Genomic DNA, 15,873 nt, shown 5'->3' with positions numbered 1-15,873 from the left:
CTGCAAACTTTGTCCAAAGGCAAGGTGCCCATATCCACAGGTGGTACTTGTTGGAATTAGGGTTGCAGAGAAACACACACAGCTTGGAGAAGACGAAGGAAGCTCAAGGCACACAATAGAGAGTATGTTACTTAGTGTGCAATGGAAAGATTGATAGCCCTAGAGTGATGGGCGTATATACAATGCACGGGGGAAAAAACCTCCTAAAGAGGGAAAAAATGCCCCGGCGGTCCTAGTGTGTTCACACACATCACTACCACATGTATATGGTAACAAATCCCCCCTGGAGTGATGCGGTGAACGAGAGCTGGCACATGAGTAAAGGGAAGTGCCATGCCCTGAGGACAGGATCAGTCCACAAAGGGGAGTAAGCCCAAAGCTTTGCGGAAAGCTTCAAGCTTCTCACGAGACAATGCCTTTGTGAAAAGATCTGCAAGGTTGTCCTGTGTTGGCACATAAGCCAAGCTGATCTCTCCTGCTGAGAGCCTCTCCCTGACATAGTGGTAATGCACCTCAATGTGCTTTGTGCAAGCATGAAAAACTGGGTTCCTCGCAACTGCCAATGCGCTCTGACTGTCAGTGTAGATAGTGTTGGCAAAGTCCTGTCCAACACCCAAGTCAGCCATAAGGCGTCTGAGCCATACACACTCAACTGTAGTTGTGAAGACTGCCCTGTACTGAGCCTCACAACTCGAAGTGGCCACAGTAGGTTGCTTCTTGCTCAACCATGATATACATGAACTGCCAAGCATGAAACAAAAACCACTTGTGGACACTCGCGTGTCAAAACAACCAGCCCAATCTGAGTCCGAAAAAGCATGTAAGTCTGGCGGCAATGATCCCCCCTTGGGATAAAACAAGCCAAGATGTAAAGTGCCACTAAGGTAGCGGAAAATCCTCTTGACAGCCTGCCAATGCTTAGACCCTGGGCTATGCATAAATCTGCTGACCTGCGAGACTGCAAACTGAATATCTGGCCTCGTGTTGCATACATAAATGAGGCAGCCAACAACAGTTTGGTAAAGAGTGACATCAGCAGGATCGCCAGCATCATGTAGACTCAACTTCAAACCTGTTTCCATGGGAGTGGCAATAGGTTTGCAATCCTCAAGTCCAAACTTACATAGCAATGTCTCTATGTAACTTTTCTGACACAAGGCAATACCACCATCACACTGCTTAAACTGTATACCCAAGTAATGATGCAACAGGCCCAAATCTTTCATTTTGAAAGTAGCATTCAAATCAGCCTTAAATTCAGCAATATGTCTCTCATTTGGTCCAGTGATCAGCAAATCATCAACATAAAGAACCACAATGAGAAATACATCATCCTCACGCTTTACATACAATGTGCTTTCTGTTGGACTGTTACGAAAGCCTCGTTTAACCAAATGAGTGTCAGCTTTCTCATACCAAGCACGAGGAGATTGCTTCAACCCATACAAAGCCTTCTTACATTTGCACACTTTGTCCTCTTGTCCTTTTATGACAAAACCGCGAGGCTGCGTTACATAAACTTCCTCAAATATGTCACCATTCAAGAAAGCAGTAACAATGTCTGATTGATGTACATCCCAACCAAAATGAGCTACCAATGCACATAGAAAACGTACAGTAGTCATACGACAAGTGGGAGCAAAAGTCTCTTCATAATCTATGCCTTTTTGTTGTGCATAACCCTTTGCAACAAGTCGATCCTTATGGCGATCGATCTCACCATCCGGCTTGCGTTTCAACTTGTAAACCCACTTCGTACCAATGGCCTTTTTGCCAGGAGGCAAATCACATAAAGTCCATGTGTCATTCTCTATAAGTGCATCATATTCTGATTTCATGGCAGCAATCCAATTTTCTGAATTCTGTGCTTCATCAAAAGACAGAGGCTCCTCAACATCATGTAAACTAGACACAGCCAAAGCATAACAATCTGATGCATAAGATGCATGGCGAGAGCCTGAACGAGTACGACTAGATAAAGGTGCATCCAATTTACTGTCACGCAAAGTGTGCACCAGCCATTTTGGCATACCTCTAGCCTACTCATTTTCAGCCCTTTCCTCATCAAGTACATCATGTAAATCTGCATCAGTAATAGGCTGTTCTAAAACATTTTCAGAAACCCCCATAGGCTGTACATTTGCCTCATTGGAACTTACATTCGTATTTCCACCACTGAAAAGAGGCAACAAAGTGTCATAAATGTCCTGTGAGCTTACATTACTGTCTCTAGTACATGACAGCAAGGGCTGAACAGAATCTTCCACAAACACTACATCCCGTGAAACCAGAATACGTTTTGTTTGCGGATGATACAACCTATAACCTTTGCTTTCAGTACTATAACCAACAAAAATACATTTGACAGCCTTATCATCCAATTTTCTGCGCTGTACTTGTGGCACCAAAGCATATGCCAAACAGCCAAAAACACGCATGTGCTCAATAGAAGGCTTTCTATCATGCCATGCTTCATATGGAGTAATAGACTGCAAAGCTTTCGTAGGACACCTGTTAAGTACATAAGTGGCACACATGATGGCCTCAAGCCAAAAAGAATGCGGCAAAGCTTGACTTTTGACCATACATCGTGCCATTTCCGTCAGTGACCTGTTTTTCCTCTCAGCAACACCATTTTGCTGAGGTGTATAAGGCACTGTACATTGGTGTTTTATCCCACGACTAGCCAGAAATGCATTAAATTCATGAGACATGTACTCCCCCCCTCGATCGGAACGAAGGGTGCCCATAGTACATTTTGAGACATTTTCAGCCATAGCCAGAAATTGTTTGAAGCACATAAAAACTTCGGACTTCGCTTTAAGCGGAAATACCCATGCATGCCTGGAGTAATCATCAATGAAAGTCACGAAGTACAGGTAATTGCCCAAGGACGGAGTTTGCATGGGCCCACAAACATCACTATGCACAAGCTGCAACCTGCATGTGGCCCTAACTGAACCATCCTTTGGAAACTTAGAACGCTGCATTTTACCCAGAATACAGCCTTCACAAACATGTTTGACAGGTGCTTCAAGAGGCGGCAAAGAAGCAACCATATCAGATTTCTGCAAACGCAGCAAACTGGCAAAATTCAGATGACCAAAACGTGCATGCCAAAGTTTTGCATCTGAAATAGCCCTTGAATCTGCAACAGCATTTGCAAAATTTTGTCCACACTTGTCATACAAAGTGAGCTTATACAGCCCACGGCACAAAAGCCCAGATGCAACAATTTCATCACCAAAACTGAGATCATGAACTGTACATCTGTCATCCACAAATTTGACTACAAGTCCAAGTCTAGCAAGTGCGGATACAAACAAGAGATTCTTCTTGATCCCAGGTACATAAAGTGTATCAACAGGTGTGAAGGAACTGCCATTAGCAGCAGTGAGCACAATCTTTCCAACTCCCTGAACTGGATAAGAGGCGTTGTTGGCACAAGTGACTGAATTCCCATGAGGGACAGACTCGAGAGAGGTAAACAATTCACGATGTGAGGTAATGTGCTTTGTAGCACCACTGTCGAAATACCACACATGTGAATCTGCAGCAACTGACAAGCATGCATCATGGACAGCAGGATTGTAAGTGCACTCTGCACTAAAAGCCCATTCTGCATCAACATCAGCATCACAATCTCCTTTCACAGAAGACTCAACAATGGCTGCATTTGTAGTGGAACCAGCATTTGCAGTGGAACCACCCTCTTTCTTCTTAGCCTCTTTGGCCTTCAACTTAGGACACGACTTGATTAAGTGATCATTGGCTTTACAATAATGGCAACACATCTTCTTTTTGCCCTTATCACCAGAATTGCCAGACGAAGTGCTGCCAGCAGAAGCATTAGGAACAGAATTTTTGCCACTCGCAGCAGAACCATAAGAAGTGGCTGCATTACTGTTACCACCCTTTCTTTGAGAAGCAATAAAAGCCTGTTCAACTGCACGCTGCCTAGTCCTGTTTTTTCTAGAAAGTGACTCTTGCAACAGCAATGTGCATAATGCATCAAACTTGACAACTTCAGGATTTCCTTGGGTCATGAGTCTCCAAGTACTAGCAAAAGTCTGGTAGGAATCTGGTAAGGCATCAAGAACAGTCTGCACAAGGGAACTGTCCGAAATGACTTCACCTGCAGAAATGAGTTGCTCATTGATATCCTTGACACTAGCAAGGAAAGTGTCCATATCATCTTCCTCATGCATAATCTTCGACTCTAGCTCTTTACGCAGCAAAGCAATTTTAGCCTCATTGCGGCTCGCATAAAGACCTGCTAGAATATCCCAAGCCTGTTTTGCAGATTTTGCTGAACGGATGTGAGGAATAATGGTGCGCTTCACAGACAACGCAATCAATGCATGAGCCTGCGCATCCTTAACATCCCAACGAGCTTGTTCTGCCGTAGGCAAAACAACTCTAACAGCTGCAATCCTTGCAGCAAGACCTGCAACATCCTCAACATCGCCTACATCTTCAGAACCAGGACGTACATCAATGCCCTGCACAATGTTCCAGACACCTTTTGACACAAGAACATGTTGCATCATATAAGCCCACATAGGGTAGTTGTCCCCATCCAACCTGTCCTCAGCAGCAAACATCTTGAACACATCTGTGTTGTTGTTGTCAGCCATGGTAAATGTTGCACCTGATGTGAAAACTGCCCGAAAATAGGAGAAATGGACCGGGAACAACTTGTGCTATATAGCACAACCCATAGAAGACTATAAGGCACCTGTTATGCAGAAAACGGCACTGACAGAAAATCTGCACAAAATGACGAAATAGCCTGTGCAGTATTGCCTGTAGTGGAAACGGAGGCCGAAATGAGGCCAAATCAAAATTCTGAGCAGACCAAGCTCTACAAGCTCTCCCAAAATATTTGTCAACCTGCGAATGCTCGCCAAAGCTCACTGAAATCGGAGAAAGTGAGCAGGCGTGTGCTGGAGCAGCTGGCGACTAAGCCCGGGAGGACGTGACCTGCTCTGATACCAATTGCTGGAATTAGGGTTGCAGAGAAACACACACAGCTTGGAGAAGACGAAGGAAGCTCAAGGCACACAATAGAGAGTATGTTACTTAGTGTGCAATGGAAAGATTGATAGCCCTAGAGTGATGGGCGTATATACAATGCACGGGGGAAAAAACCTCCTAAAGAGGGAAAAAATGCCCCGGCGGTCCTAGTGTGTTCACACACATCACTACCACATGTATATGGTAACAGTACTTTTGACGGAGGTGCAGACAACAAAACTGTACTTCTTTTGACCTGCATGGTCTTCACAAAATCCATCCGCGCCTCTGCACACTCCTCCACTTCATGTGTAAAATCTCTCTCCTTTAGAGCACTATCCATAGCATCAAGTGGTGCATTCTCCTCAACTACCACTTGCAATGTTTGGAGTGTTAGCGACAACTACCAACAGTATTTTTAAGCTACTCCAACTTCATTGCAGCCACAACATCGTCGCTACCTTCTGCCTTTAGTAATGCAACCTCTGCATATTTCAACTGGCCTTTGAGCTTTTCCATTAAGAGGTTGGCACCTTCATTTTGGTGCACATCAGCCTGAAGCAACTCAAGCTTCTTAAAATCTTCATTATACTCTAACAATGCAAAAGAATTCTTGCTTACAACCATGTTGTAAACAGTATCTAACTTTGTAAGAGACGGTGGACCAAATAAATTCTTTTTTTGCACATCATCTACTATATCAATCGGAGTTTCCTGGGGTTCCTCCAAATGATCTGGAGTCCTCGTCATTCGCCGCAATTGTTAGGGGCAGAGGAGGAATGGAAAGCTACCCATTGCTGCTTCTTTGCATGTAATTTGCTTGGATCCATATTTGTGACAATACTTTGTGAAAACAAGGCCCAGTCAACCTGTCCCTTCAACTGCTCATATAGAAAGACTCTAGCAAATCCTTTAGTCACCGCCATACCATAATTTCCAGGAGGTTCTTGATACACGAATGTGAACAATACATAAAACCTGTTCCAGAGCTCTGGCTTCACATCTCTACATTTTACTTTGCTGCCCCTCTTTGGCACCTCCTTAAATCATTTCAACCAATCTTTGTTGGTGAAATCTGCCTCAGTCAGCAGTCGAGCATCCACTCCAGAGTTGGGGAGGTCGTATACTTCATGTGCTTGACGCTTTTTCATGCAAAAAATTTTCTTCCTTTCAAATGGCACATATGGAGTGCACCAACAGCCTTTGCCCTGTAAAATACCGGGAAAAACATAAGACCATAGTTGTTTCCATACGGCAAACGCATACGGGTATGGAAGTATGAATGGAGTATGGTTCAACACTTAAGCTTGAAACATACACGGCCATAAATTTACTGAAAACTTAGATAACTTATGCATGGTGAGCATTTATAATATCACAATTTTACAGAAGTTTTCACATTAAACATCAATTGTTGAATTGAGTAGGAGCAAAAGCAGGCTGGGCATGTGCATGAATAGGTGATACAACTACCTGTGTCCCAGACAGATAGCTATCATGTAACTACCACCTTGTTATGTTTTTTACAGAATGATGAATGCTACAATCTTGATGATCTCTGATGCAATTTCCCTATATTAAATGAGTGTTGCAGGTGGTAGTTACCACACTGATAGAGTATCACTGATTCATGCTTCTTCATAGCACTATGATTTTCAATCCACAGGAGTACGGTCCCAACTATGCACAAGACATGAATGCATGTGCAGCTAGCCAATTGAAGTTCAGTAAAAAATGCAATGCGCACAAATATATATTCTTGAATGCATGCATGCATGCCTCTACACAGGTTTTCAATTCAAGCTTGAATGCATGCATGCATGCATGCCTCTACACGGGTTTTCAATGCAAGCTTGAATGCATGCACATTAGCTTATGGACCTTGAATGCATCTACAAACATCTATCCTCTAACTTAGGTTTGCTTCAAAGCAAGCATAAGAGAGCTTACATGGACCTTGGAAACAAGTTACAACAATAAATTGTGCAGAGACAGTCAGCAACACTAAGATGCAGTAGTACCTCAGTGTTGGGGATTACAACATCTGCCATTTTTGAAAGTTTCTTTGCTATAGGAGTGCATGGCTTTGGTGAAGGATTCAAGACCTTCTTCTTCCTCTTTCGAGCAGGAGAGTCCGAGGGTGGATTAGGCAAGGGAGATTAATGACGGGCCCTCTTCCGCCTCCCAGTAATTGTGGCTGATTTTGATTCAGCTGCAGGAGCTTCTTGGCCACCTGAGTTGCCCCCCCTCTGCTGACGAGCAGGAGACGTCATGATTGTGGAGTAAGGTGCCACCCCCGCACTACTTTCACACACACAGTTGAAACTTAAAAGAATTTTTAAAGTTTTTTAATGCAGCTCGCTGCTCAAGCCTTTTGATGAAAATTTTCCAAATAAAACCTTATAAAAGATTCTCAATGTTTACTCACCTAGCTATCAACCATCCCACCCCCTTGCTACCACCCCCAAAAATGGATAGGTAGTGTACCACCTATTCATGCATCCACCCTACCCTTATTCCTGGACGTCTCTCTATCTTATGAATAATAGAGCTTGATTTTGGCCCTATATAACCCTGGCAACAGTAATCCAGATAAATCTTTCAATCTTACTGTGCCATTGGAGAACACCCAATCAACTTTATATGGACCTGCCCAAGTTATCTTTAAGTTGGTTTTTTAGGGCCTAGTTTTGATTGATATAACATAATCAAATCTCCTTTCTGGTTATACTCGACTGACATCCTTAGACTGGGTATGACAAATTCCATAGGCACAATAGCTTTAGTTCCATACACCATTCTAAATGGTGTCAATCCGGTGGTGACCTTATAAGCTGTCCGATATGCCCAGAGAGCAGTTTGAAGTTTCAAATCCCACTGGTGTGGCTCTTTTTGCACAATCTTAGTGAGAATAGTCTTAACAGTCTTGTTACTACTTTCGGCTTGCCCATTGCATCTAGGATAGTATGGTGTTGATTTCCGATGCTTCACTAAAATCATATCCATGAGAATGTCCATAGTGTCATTGATAAAATGCGTACCCTGGTCTGACAAAATCTCCACAGGACATTCAACAAAAAATATTTTCATATAGAAACATAGCAATGGATTTTACCGTGTTGTTGAGAAGAGCCTTAGCTTCTACCCATTTGGTCACATAACAAGTGTCCATGAATATATACCTATTCTTCCTTGGAGTAATTTTCTTTAAGGGGCCCATAAAATCTAGACCCCATTTCATAAAAACACCCAGTGGCTGATGAGCCGGTGTGAGAGGAGTCATATCTGTTGCCCTGGGTCTACCCATTATTTGGCATATATCACAAGTTTTACAAAAGCTTCTCACATTAGATATTAACGTCTGCCACCACAAACCAGCCTACAAATTCTTTTTGGAAGTGATATCAGTAGAAAAATGTCCCCTAGAATCCCCATTATGTGCCTTTGAAATAACTTCCATTCATCCCTCCATAGGCACACATCTGCAAAGAACCCCATCAACTCCCAATCTGTAAAGTGATCCGCCAATGATGGTGAACTTCAGACTCTTAATAATCAGAGCTTCTTCTGATTTAGAGTCCAGTTATCTAGGCATTCTCCCTTAGAAAGAAGCTGATATATCTCATACAATTCTGAATCAGTTGATTCTACTGTTGTTCTGCAGCCACTGGCTCGTCTCTTAAAGACACCTCAGAGTATCCATCCGTACTCCTGGACAGAAAATCAGCACCACAATGGTTTTTGTCGGGCTTATGGAAAATATGAAATTCAAATTCCATCAGAAACATCACCCAGCGTATCAGTCTGCCTTGAATAATGACTTTATTAATAATAAATAATAAGGCCTAATGATCCACGTAAAAATGAAATAGCTTGCCCAACAAATAATGTATGAATTTGGTAGCACTGAAAACCATCCCTAAGGCTTCTCTTTTAGTAGTTGTATACCCTTGTTTAGCCTGACTGAACCTGCGAGACTGGCAAAGTACACTGGATAATCAGTTCTTCCTTCTCGTTGAGCCAGTATTGCTCCCATCACCAGTCCTGAAGCATCGACATGTACATGAAAAATGACGTCCTAATGTGGTCGTCAAAGGACTGGCTTACTGATAATAGCATTCCTTAAATTTTGAAAACTCTCCTCACATTCATCAATCCAAAACTTGCCGGTCTTCTTTGTAAGTTCATACAAAGGTAGTTCCTGGGAAGCAAACTTGTGCACAAATTGTCGATAAAAATTGATATATCCCAAGAAAAAGAGCTTAACTCTGACACATTTCGAGGCGTTTTGGCCTGTTGGACACACTGGATCTTGTCATTGGCTATTTCTATACCATTCCTAGACACTACATGTCCCAGTAGCTGTCCTTTCCAGACTAAGGAAACAGATTTGAATGGGTTCAAACACATCTGCTTTTCCTGACAACACTGGAAAACCATTTCAAGAAAAAGTAAATGCTTCTCCTCCGTTGAATATATAGTAGAATCATCCATAAATATGGCAAGGAATCGATGAAGGAATTCACTAAATATTTCCATCATACATCGTTGAAAAGTAGCTGGTGCATTGCAAAGACCAAATAGCATTACTAGATACCTAAATTTTCCCCACTCATTAATAAAAGTGGTTTTACTCCAATCTTCAGGAGCAATCTCTAATTGGTTATAGCCACTATAACCATCCATAAAGCTATACATCTCATATCCTGCAATTTCTCAAGCAACATATCTGTGAAGGGTAGTAGAAAGGGAGCCTTAATTGTTTGAGCGTTCAGCTTCCTATAATCCACACACACTCTAAGCTTTCTATTTTTCTTGGGTACCACCACAATAGGGAACAACCTGTCACTACTAGCTACTTCAGGAATGAACCCAGCCTTTAGAAGGTTATCAATCTCTTCCTTGACCTTCTTAGCGTAATTTGGATTCATTCGGTATCGTTGCGGCCATACTGGTATGGCATCTGGTTTCAATGGTATTTGATGTTGACATACCTCTAGATCTACTCCTTTAAGATCAGTATGTTCCCATGCAAACACATCCTTGTACTGTTGGAACATATGTCGGGCCTTCTCTTTCATGTTAGGATTCAGATGTTTGTTGACTTTGATCAATCCAGGATTTTCCTCAGAACCTAAATTCCATTCCTCTATGTCCTGATCATCTAGAAGTAACCAGTTAGGCCCTCCATCTTTTCTCTTAGTTGACTCCTCGGCATAATCCCAGGATAGTCCCCTGAGGTATGAACTGCTATTCTAATTTTTAGTAACTTCTTCCGAGTGTATTTGTTTAGAATTCATTGGTATATTGGAATCAACTGGTTCTTCTGGCAGCATAGTCGTGAACAGCCTGTGCCGTTCGCAGCCATGGGTGCCCCAATAGCATCCCATATGTGCCTTGCACGTCTAGTACTAGGAAGCTAGTTTTGAGCTTTTCCTTGCCCACTCTTATCAGCATACTCTCTATCATACCATTTGCCTGCACTACTCTATGGTCCACCATTCAAACTTTGAAAGGTGCAGGTTTCAGATTTGTAATTCCCATCCTTTGCTGAAGATGTGCCCCCAGGATATTTACCCCTGCTCCTCCATCTAGTATGACACCAGATAGTGGCTCCCATTGTTTCCTAACTTTATAATCTACTTGGATCGTTGGCACTTCATCATTTCTAACAGCAGCCAAGTCAACCATTCTGGCTTCCACCTCAGCCTTCCTTCACTGTATGATGAATTTCGTTGCTTCAAGTAAAGTTTTTCTAATGTCTTCTAACTGCACCGTGAGTTTCTGAATTCTGTCACAAATTTTGACATGAATTTACTCCTTCTCATGATCGGAGTTGTTATCAGAACTTGAAGAATTGGTAGTATCTTCATAATACCATTCGTTTGTTCTAGTGCTTTCAGCTCCCTTATCAATCCCTAACTCTTCCATCAGTCCCTGGACTGCAGCCAACATGGTCTCAAGGGTTCCAAACCTTGACTGATCTAGTTGTGCTTCCTCAGAAGACTTGGCTGGTATCTTTTGAATGACCCAAGTATCATAATTCTCTGGCTTCTGCTGTGGTAGCTTCTTGGATAAATCCTCTCTGATTTTCGCCGCCAATTCTCTCTGCTCCTGCCATTCATCAACCACCTTTTCTTTATCATTGGCTTCCCACACCTCTCTCTGATGAGCCCATTTGCTGGTTTCGCTGGGTTATCTGGGATTTCCTCAATAACAACCCCTTTGCTGCATGTAACTGCTCGTACAAGAACTGATTCTAGGGCCTTTTCCTCAGTAGCCGCAGAGTAACATGTGTTTCCGGACACTAAGCCGTGAAATGCCCATACTTTCCACAAGTATAGCAATTTAGACTTTGACTCTGGAAATTACCACGACCCCGGCCCCGGCAAGTACCCCCTTGGTATCTTTCGTGCCTCGTACCAGCACCGCTGATACCTGATTCCTCTTCTTGGGGTACACTGGTAGTCTCCACTCTTACTGGTTCATCATTGGTAAATGCCACCACAGACAGAGCTTTCCTCTTCTTAAAATGATGAATGCGAGTGCCGCAATTGTTCCATGGATGGCCGTAAGCTTTGTGTAGGGAACAGGGCTAGAGAGGATGCAGGCGATAGGGAGCCATGGCGTGGAGGAGACAGCAAAACAAGTGAGAGAGGAGAAAGAGATTCAACATAGCTAGAAACAAAAATAACGCTATTATTCATTTCTTTTGTTACTTACAATATATAGCCAAAAGAGGCTTCCATGCAAATGCCATGCAAGACTGAAACGACAACTGCATGATATAGGGGCATGTTCCCATGTGGGCTTGACACTGATCTAGGGCTTGGAGACCTAAAAATCCCCCCTCAACTGCAAACTAGACAAGCATGAGTTTTGGTAGCATTTGGGCGCCTTTCCGCCGATTTTCCATTTGGTGGCCTCTTGCGGGGCTCTGGGAATTAGGGTTTTTCCCGATGGTTTTCTACTGCCTTTGGTCATCCAAAAGTGGTCTCCTATGCTAGGGTAAGCCGCCGATGAAGTGTCATTGCGTTTGGGTTAGCCGTTAGGTGGTCACTTCTACTTGTAGGTCTCTACTGCTCGCTTTCTGTGTGAACCCTACGCTAGTTTTTGCGACAAAACGACAAACATGCGCGAAAAAGTCAAGGTGGTGAGCCTACCTCTCATGTCTGGAGCCTATCGGGTAGTCGTGTGCATCGTAGGAGCTGCTGGAAGTCCCGTTCGCTCTAGGTGGCAGAAGCCCTCTCTCAAAAGTCAATAGTAGAAATGAGCTTAAAATGAAGTGAAATTTCTTATAATGGGGGTCCCCGAACCACTTTCCATGAAATTTGACATGTGCTCCCAACTTCTTGCGAGATGCGGTTTAGGCTCAAAAATTTCTTGATTTGGACTCCATTTGCCCAGTTTACGAGAAATTTGTCGTTTCGGTCAAAATCTGGCCAAAACACGCTTTCCGCTTCATTCACATAATTGCACCCCCATTGTACCATAGGTTGTCCTATAGTCATTGATCATCCCCATATTTTTTTTTTCATTACGACCGTTTTTCATCTGTTTCTTGTATTTTTGAAGTTTTTCTGCTGAAAATTAGTAAAATTAAAAGAAAAATAGAAAATTAAACCTAGAAAATCCCCAAAAATCATAATAAATCAAAAAATTACCGCAAAACACTATCTACACTCACATGAAATTTTTATGGTCGGATTTCTCCGCTTTACCAATATTTTGCCCGAAAAATGGCTATTTTTACTTATATACACACACTCTAGGGGCTTGATTTGGCGTTTGGTCCCATATATTTGTAGATTCATGATGTATAAGGGCATATGTACTTGGGCTAGTCCAGAAAATTTTGCAATCAAACAACAACCCTTTAAAATAGTTAAAAAACATGCCCACTTTTTTTTGGCTCTTTCCGCCATTGGGTCCGCATTTGAGAATGCCTCCCCCCTTCCTAGCCGGAGTCCTCCCGGACGACAAGGTATCACCTCAGTGTATGTGCCATGCATGGATTGAAAAATTGTGCTAATGCTTGGCCGTGTAATGTGGCCCTATATAATGCATACTCGGTCAATGCATGGAAAAAATTAATGTTGTGCAAGAGGAGGGTATAAGCAAGTTGCTTATTGGCATTCGCAGTCGAGGTTTCTGTGCGCTCCTTGCCGCACTGTCGAAGCAAGGGACTTGCCAATACACCGTATGCGAGCCACAAACGGCTCCAAGCACACAACAAGCCTAAACTAGCAAGCTCAAGAGAACAAAGGGTGTGTCACTCACCGCTCTACACTCGCCTTCGTGGTGGATTCCTCGCCGCGATGAAGAAGAAGCTGCAGTCGTGCCGCGCTCAACCGCTTCGCCGCCATCGTGCCTTCGTAATGCTCGATCGCACACACACTCTCCCTCTCTCTCTCTCTCTCACACACACACACAAGGAGGTGAAGAAGAAGAAGATGGAGATGGAGCAAGAGCACTCTTCTATTGCACAAATGAGAGAATGAGTAAAAATTAGGTTTAGTTGGCTTTTATAGGAGCTCACCCCATTCACACTTGGGCGCCCATGCTTAACCAACTAATCCCTTGAATGTCCAAGTTAAAGTGCACCTCTCATCGGCGATCACTCCTACCCTTTTCCTATTGGTCCGACAAGCCCGGTACCTGACTCTAAATAATACAACGTTTATAGATCATAGGGTGTCCGTGTGCCGTGAGGGTTAACATGCCCCCCTTCCTGATGTAGATTCCGTCCTCGGAAGTTATTAAGTTGAAGCTGGGTCGTCGAGGTGGAAGAGCATTTGAGATGAATGTCCTTAGCCTTCTTCAGTCACTGCAAAATCAAACAACATTGGCACAGTAATTGCATTCTCTTAAAAAGCATATGCAGTTTTAGGTAGACACATTGATTGGTCAAAGAATTTCAAACAATTTGATAGCAATGAACATTAAATTGCAATGTAATCAAATGCATAAACAGATGTAAAGGAAAAAATTAAACAAGTCTGGGGTCGCTAATTTGACGGTCGAAAGGCACTAGAGATCGAATATTAATACCATGGGTAAGCTTCTTAATTATCTGTGGTCAATTAAGTTGTTTAATCGCGAGAGCCAAGTATTGATGTTCGAGGGCTGACTAGAGGCTATATCTAGAAAACCTTGTAGTTAAGCTACCATAAAAGGAATTTGTCATGAAATCATTGCCTGACTGATTACTTTTTCTTTGACCCCCCAAAGTCTTTTCACATTGATTCAATTATGATGTGTGTGCTTATTTTGTATGGCTTGGGTTTTTTGCTTTTCAAGGAAAAGCGCCCACACTGGGAACCTCTAGGGCTCTAGTACCATAGGCGATACATGTGAGTGAAGTACCAATTTAAGCAGGGATTTCTCTTCCAGCTTAAAATTTTACATTGTGGCACTTTGATTTTTTGCTTGTTCATTTTCAGCATTTAAATTTGTAACTTTGGGGGGTCATATAACACTGTTACCCTCCCCAGGCTCATCACATTAGTAAACTCCCTTTATAATACTTAAGTTAAAGGTCAATAGGGTTAAGCCCACTAGAAAGCCCTAGTACATTTCATACAATGCTGCCTAAATCGGATTAAGAACCTAAGTAACCATTGCTTATTAGGAAGGCATTCCCCATGGTATTAAGAGAAGATTTCTAATACCTAGCTTGGTCAAACTAGCTTAGTCGGACTGCTTGATTTTTACACCTAGACAAGTGATTATGACAAAACATTACATTGAATTAAATGTTTGATACTAAGCCAATGCGCTGAATATTATGCTACCAATCACAATCAAAGCAGACAAACATGGATGCAAAAAGATAAGGGCAATGCTAATGGACAAGAAACACCTGTTTGTGTCGATGGTCGCGCTTGATTTGAAGTGTGAATCGAGATAAAAAAAATGTGCGCTCCTTGCCGCACTGTCGAAGCAAGGGACTTGCCAATACACCGTATGCAGGCCACAAACGGCTCCAAGCACACAACAAGCCTAAACTAGCAAGCTCAAGAGAACAAAGGGTGTGACACTCACCGCTCTACGCTCGCCTTCGTGGTGGATTCCTCGCGGCGATGAAGAAGAAGCTGCAGTCGTGCCGCGCTCAACCGCTTCGCCGCCGTCATGCCTTCGTAATGCTCGATCGCACACACACTCTCCCTCTCTCTCTCTCTCTCACACACACACACAAGGAGGTGAAGAAGAAGAAGATGGAGATGGAGCAAGAGCACTCTTCTATTGCACAAATGAGAGAATGAGTAAAAATTAGGTTTAGTTGGCTTTTATAGGAGCTCACCCCATTCACACTTGGGCGCCCATGCCTAACCAACTAATCCCTTGAATGTCCAAGTTAAAGTGCGCCTCTCATCGGCGATCACTCCTACCCTTTTCCTATTGGTCCGACAAGCCCGGTACCTGACTCTAAATAATACAACGTTTATAGATCATAGGGTGTCCGTGTGCCGTGAGGGTGAACATGCCCCCCTTCCTGATGTAGATTCCGTCCTCGGAAGCTATTAAGTTGAAGCTGGGTCGTCGAGGTGGAAGAGCATTTGAGATGAATGTCCTTAGCCTTCTTCAGTCACTGCAAAATCAAACAACATTGGCACAGTAATTGCATTCTCTTAAAAAGCATATGCAGTTTTAGGTAGACACATTGATTGGTCAAAGAATTTCAAACAATTTGATAGCAATGAACATTAAATTGCAATGTAATCAAATGCATAAACAGATGTAAAGGTAAAAAATTAAACAAGTCTGGGGTCGCTAATTTGACGGTCGAAAGGCACTAGAGATCGAATATTAATACCATGGGTAAGCTTCTTAATTATCTGTGGTCAATTAAGTTGT

Source organism: Adiantum capillus-veneris, chromosome 10, assembly GCF_014529385.1.
Source record: "Adiantum capillus-veneris isolate H3 chromosome 10, ASM1452938v2, whole genome shotgun sequence".
In the NCBI taxonomy this organism is placed as follows: domain Eukaryota; kingdom Viridiplantae; phylum Streptophyta; class Polypodiopsida; order Polypodiales; family Pteridaceae; genus Adiantum; species Adiantum capillus-veneris.
Note: the sequence above shows the minus strand (reverse complement) of the source record.